Source organism: Rhincodon typus, chromosome 9 (assembly GCF_021869965.1).
Source record: "Rhincodon typus isolate 14 chromosome 9, sRhiTyp1.1, whole genome shotgun sequence".
Lineage (NCBI taxonomy): Eukaryota > Metazoa > Chordata > Chondrichthyes > Orectolobiformes > Rhincodontidae > Rhincodon > Rhincodon typus.
Window position 1 is genome coordinate 7,954,836 of NC_063340.1, and position 6,421 is coordinate 7,961,256.

Here is a 6,421-nt window from a genome sequence, read left to right on the forward strand (position 1 = left end):
GGGGAATGGGGGGAGAGGGGGGGCGTGGGGAATGGGGGGAGAGGGGGCGCGTGGGGAATGGGGGGAGAGGGGGTGAGTGAGGAATGCAGGGAGAGAGGGTGAGTGAGGAATAAGGAAGACACAGCAATTGAAGAGCAGAGGGGAAAGATAGGATGAGTAATAAGCAGGCGGGTGAGGGAGGTTGGAGAGAGACAGCAATAGAGAATGCTGTGTGTCAAGTTTAAATTTATCTAAATTAATTACAATAAACAGCAATAAACTCAGAATAAATGCTGTTATAATTAGGTTCTGTCCCCTAAAACATGCCACACATATTACTGTCAGAGGGTTCATGGCATTTACATTGTCACACAGATTTTTTTGTCATGAGGAAATACAGCACATGAAGTTCACAGAACTTAATGTTTTTTTTTCTGTCCAACATTCATATTTGACTTAAATAGTTTCAAAATAATCTGAATGCACATTCAGTCCATTCAGAGGCGTGGCACATGGTAACTAGCTTACTGCAATCTTTAACTATGAATGGACCTTCCCTTAAATTTAGGCCCAAAATTTGCAGGTTGAAAGTGATTTTTCAAAATAAAATTTGCATCAGGGGATGAGCTTGGTAATATTTACATAATCGTGTTTATTTGCTTCATTGTTAACAGCTTCGTCTGACCTGGAGTGTTGACTCAAATGAAAACTTCAAAATATTTTCTCAAAATATTAGAGTTGCCAGCTGTTTCGATTTGCTCTTGAAAATTATAAATAGTTCACACAAAAGAAAAAAAACATAACAAGGCATTATTACAGTGTCTCGTCCCAGTAAGAAGAGTACAGCCTTCACTGTGCTAGGTTCATTTTCAGTCAGAAACTCCATTTTGCTACATGTTTAGAAGGTAACTGTCTGAAAATGAAAGGGTGATTTGACTAAATTGCAATTCAGTAACTTGAAACACTTTCAATTATTAGGAAAGGTCCTTCCATTTAATAAAACCATCTACATTTTTTTTTAAGGTGCTTATTCCAGGACTCCTTCAAGTCTTGTCAGGGAGGAGAACTAGAATACAGAAAATGAAACTTCATTGTGGACAATCCTAGCCTACCTTGCACATGAACAATTGCTTCTAGTACATGGAACAGTTACAAAAACAGCTCTGCATCTATGCTGGCCTAAAAATATAACCACTATACTGACGGAACAATGAGAACCCTTGCTTTCAATGGAAGTGACACTGGAAATACAATCAATCAGTTACAGAAACACCTAAGAAAAACTGAGCAATGAGGATTTCGAATTCAGCAAGGACATACAAACATTTAGAATAGGAGCAAAAGTAGACCATTCAGCCTATGAAGTCTGATTCACCATTCTAAAAAATCACGGCTGATCTGTTTGTGTTTTGAATTCCATATTCCCCTCCCATCAGAATCAATTTCTGCCTTAAAATATTCAACGATTCCATCTTCTGAGGAAGAATTCCAAACCCACCACCATTCCATGTCCACATAATGGAGACCATTCAGGACCGTTTACACTTCAAGTCACTTCTCACTTGTCTAAACTGTACTGGAAACAAGCCCAGTCTATCCAACTTATCCTCATAAGACTATCCATACATTCCGGGTATTAATCTGAAAATAATCTTTCATTGGAGGCAGTTCGGAGAAGGTTCAGTAAGATGATCGCCAGTAGAAAGGATTGTCTCAGGTGCAAAGGTTAAACAGGTTGGGACTTTACTCATTGCAATTTAGAAGAATTAGAAGTGATCCCATTGAAAGTGTGACACAACGCGTGAGGAAGGAGCCGAGCCCCGAAAGCTTAGTTTTTCACATAAAGCTGGCGTCATGTGATTTTTGACCTTATCTCATTGAAAGATAGAGAGTTCTGAAGGGTTTGACAGGGTAAATGCAGACAGGATGCTTCCCCTCATGGAAGAGTCTAGGATCAGAGGGTATTGTTTGAGAATTAAAGGGTGCTAATTTAAGATTGAGATGGGGAAGAATTTCTTTTGAGTTTTGCGAGTCTTTGGAACTCCTTGCCACAGAGCTGTGGGAGCAGAGTCCTTGTGACATATATAGATTCTTGATCAGATGGGAAATCAAGTGTTATGGGGAAGACCATAAGAAATAGGAGCAAAATTAGACCATTTGGCCCATCAAACCTGCTCTTCCATTCAATCATGGTTGATATATGTCTCAACCTCATTCTCTTGCTTTCTCCCCATAACCTTTGATCTTCTTACCAATCAAGAATCTATATTAGTCTTAAAGACATTCAATGACTTGGCCTCCATAGCCTTCAGCGGCAATGAGTTTCACAGATTGGTTGAAGAAATGGCTGAAGAAATTCCTCCTCATCTCAATTCTAAAGGGTCGTCCCTTCACTCTGAGGCTGTGCCCTCAGGTCCTAGACTCTCCTACTCATGGAAATATCTTCTCCAAGTCCACTCTATCCAGGCCTCTCAGTATTCTGTCAGTTTCAATCAGACTCCCCCTCAACTCCACTGAGTACAGACCCAGGGTCCTCAGCCATTCCTTACATAACAAGCCCTTCATCCCCAAGATCTTCTTGCAAACCTCCTCTGGACCCCCTCCAACACCAGCACATCCTTCCTCAAATACAGTGCCCAAAACTGCTCAATATTCCAAACTGTATCAGAGATAGTAGGAACTGCAGGTGCTGGAAAATCTGAGATAACAAGGCTGACGTTTCGGGCCTAGGCCCGAAACGTCAGCCTTCCAGCTCCTAAGATGCTGCTTGGCCTGCTGTGTTCATCCAGCTCTGCACCTTGTTATCCAATATTCCAAATGCCATCTGCCCAGATCCTTATACAGCCTCAGCAGTACATCTCTGCTCTTGTATTCTAGCCCTCGTGAAATGAATGCTAACATTACATTTGCTTTTCTAACTGCCAGTTGAACCTGCATGTTAACCTTGAGAGAATCCTGCACTAAGACTCCCAAGTGCCTTTGTGCTCCAGACTTCCAAAGCTTTTCCCCATTTAGAAAATAGTCTACGCCCCTATCCTTCCGACCAAAGTGCATAACCTACATTTTCATACATTGTATCCAATCTGCCACTTCTTTGCCCACTTTCTTAGCCTGTCCAAGTACTTCTGCAGCCTCCCTGCTTCTTCAACACCAAGAGAGTGGATGCGATCAGCCATGATCCTATTGAGTGGTGGAGGAAATCAAGGGACCCAATGGCCTACTTCTCTCCATATTTCTTATGGTGTTAAAACCTCATCTGAACTGTCTCCGATGCATTTACATCACTCAGTAAATAATAAAACTGTTTCTAAAGACTCCTGAATTGAAATGTTATCACGTTTACAAAAAGCAGCATGCATCTCTCAAATGCTGCATTGCACTTTTAAGTATTAATTCTTCCAGTTCACTATTCAGGTGAACTTATCACAGTCGGTTTTTGTTTTGAAAACGTCAACTCATTAGAAACAAAAAGACGCTACAACTAACTGCTAACTCTGACTGGAGACTGAAATATTGGCGGTTACATAATGCATTTTATGCAATAATTGTAGTGGGAAGCTACTGGCTGGGGAAGGTTGCGGTTCAAGCAGGAAGAGAATCAGAGCAGTATCCTTTGTCAACACACAGTATCAAAGTGTGGGTTTTGCACGGGCGCGGGGCTCACAAGCCAGAATACTGACGGCGCAGTCAACTTGGTGGTGTTTCCCCGTCTGAAACTCATTGGCAAACCGGCTCCTGCTTAACCCACGATGCCAAGCAGTCATCAACCATTTTGCAGCAACTTCGCTCCATTATCTCTCAACACAGCTCCCTCTCTGGCACTTTTAGTGGGGTTGCTAATCGTTGCAAAATAAAAAATCTCATTGCAACTGCACCAAAACAGTAAATAAAAATAGGAAGGGGGTACTGATTTGGCTTTGTCTGTGCAACCTCTGTTGTACAGCATATGCACTTTCCACTGTCCTCGACCACGGAAGCAGCAACACCAGCATTGCACTGAGTTACAGTTTGCAAAATAGAGAGGGGGGATAGTTGATTTGGTCGCTAGTTGCTGCCTGGATCAGTGAAGCTGGGGGAAGGAAGGGAGAGACGCTTGCCTACCTGTCAGCCACACCGCGCTGGGTCCGTCCTGCTTTGCATTCGGCAAAATCCCACCCAAGAAACAAGCAGCCGCCGCGCACACCCAGCAGACTGCTCTGGTCATGAAAAAAAAAGCTTCAAATGACACCGCGTCAGGAAGGCGATAGGAACTAATACATAAACATAGGCGTGCATTACAAAGAGAGAGAGAGAGCGTAAAACAAAACTAATTTCTTACATCAAACAGACAGAGAGGAGATGTGGGCGTACGCTAGCGGTGCCGGTTGCTGTGGCGATGAAGGGCTGTTGCCCAGTCACACTGTGTCCTCAGTCACACTCTCACATTGGAGAAGCGGACTTTCCCCTCCACGCAATCCCCTCCCCCCCCCCCCAACACAAAAGAAATCTTACAACAGGAGAAGTAAGGAGGGAGGGAATGATGAAGGAAAACATGCACTTTCCCCGCTACCGGAAATAAAAAGTATCAAGACTTGCAAAATAGAGATAGAAGCGCCCGTTGTCGATTCACTTCGCTCCGTCACGTTCCATTCCCGGGCTAAGATTCTAATTTCCCGGGCCAACGTTCTATTAGCCTGGGCGAACGTTCTATTTTCCCGGGCCAACGTTCTATTAGCCTGGGCGAACGTTCTATTTTCCCTGGGCCAACGTTCTATTATCCTCGATTAAGATTCTATTCTTCCGTCTAAGATTATATCATCCCGGGCTAAGGTTCCAAAGCCACCCAACCGCCCTAGCCTTATCTGGGAGCCCCGGTTCCAAGCTTCCCTTTGTTTTTTTTACAGGACCAGAGAAGGGGCAGGAGGAAGGATTTGGGGTTGGTATTAAGCATGCATCAAGGTTGGATGGGAATGCAACGCTGGAGCAGCTGGGTGCAGGCAGCGCTTGTACGGCCAAGGTTAATGAAATTCTCACTGTAAATCCTCCAGTCGGTGGGAACTCTGCAGTCGGCAGAGGAAATCCAATTGGACCGTCCCCCTTTCCCTTTCAAACGACATGTGACCACTATTACTGGGAAATACGTACGTCATTGCCTTACACGAGTTGATATCTTAGGGATATGTAAAGAGAATTCAGTACCGTATTGTGCATTTAGGACCGTCATCTGCACAATGTGCATCTTATTCCTGTCTCTCGTGTGGCAATGAAATGCTGCACCATATTACCAACCTCGAGTAATTAACGTCCTGTGATTTAACTTGCTAATCTAATATTGAAAGAAATTGCATTTTTTCTTACAATCTTATTACCAGTTTAAGAAGAACGCGGCTAAGATTGCTGTCCACATTTTTGCAAAGAAAGGAATAGAAAAGGTTTGCTTTTATAAAACGATGCTACATCGCTGTGCAAACGGGTAAATCTTCCTGGTGTTACCGTGCGCGAGAGACCAACATCATTCAGATCGTGAGCCTGTTTCCAGCTCCTTTGCTGTTTTCAAATGTCCTTGACGTTATTGAACAGAAATTTCATTGTATTCTGTGTTTGCAAACAGTGGCCTCTTGGTTTTGTTTTGAAATTCCTGTGCAGAATTTGTTCATGATGTTTGCAAACGCAGATCGATTTGCCTCAGAAAAGAATGATAGAAAGGAACGTGCAATTCAGAAAGCAACCAACAACTTAAAACCAATTCTGATATAGGAGGCTGTTACCAGAACAATTACAATGTGGTTACTGAATAACCAAAGTTCCGGTTTCATTAACTGAGATTCCAGTGTTGTTGCTGGCACCTGAAATTCAAGGCAATCTTACACGCAGAGGGAGGCTGTTGAGCCCATCATGTCTGCACTGGCTCTCCAAGAGAGCCAACCGTCCAATACCAATCCCCCACCTTCCCTGCGTTAACCTGGGCATTCTGCCAACTGGTGAGGGGCCTCTGGTGGCACAGTGGTAGTGTCCCTACCTCTGAGCTGGGAGACCCAGGTTCAAGTCCCACCTGCTCCACAGGAGTGTATTAACATCTCTGAACAGGTCGATTGGGGAAAATATTTCCCCACTTGGTCAGCAACACTGGTGTATTGACCATGTCACTCAGTTTGTAATCCAGAGGCTTGAGCTCATAGGGACAGAGCTTCCATGAGCAGAATCATGATAGACTCAAAACATTAACTCTGTCTCTCCACAGATGCTGCCAAGCATGCTGAGTTTCTCCAGCATCCAGTGTTTCGTTTAATTTATTAATGTGACAGGTACCTAAGTACGGTGAAAAGTTTTGTTTTGTGCGCAGTGCAGGCAGATCATACCATACAAAGATCATAGGGTGATAGAATAGAGTGACAAATACAAAGTCACAGCTGCAAAAAGGTGCACAAAAAGTGAGATCAACATTAGATTTGAAATTTGAGAG

At 43.5% G+C, this 6,421-nt stretch overlaps 1 protein-coding gene across 4 annotated transcripts in view; it reads right to left on the reverse strand.

The window, feature by feature from the left end:
• LOC109936216 (1-phosphatidylinositol 4,5-bisphosphate phosphodiesterase beta-4-like) overlaps nt 1-4,407 on the reverse strand; it is a 537,830-nt gene extending 533,423 nt beyond the window's left edge. For 3 of the 4 annotated variants that reach the window (XM_048601091.1, XM_048601092.1, XM_048601098.1), the window contains exons 1-2: nt 4,298-4,407; nt 4,081-4,175 (exon numbers count right to left, since the gene is read on the reverse strand). The gene's annotated coding sequence lies outside the window, so the exon portion shown is untranslated. The remainder of the gene's footprint in view (nt 1-4,080; nt 4,176-4,297) is intronic. The other variant, XM_048601094.1, reaches the window with a different exon arrangement.
• Between the last annotated feature and the right edge of the window lie 2,014 nt (nt 4,408-6,421).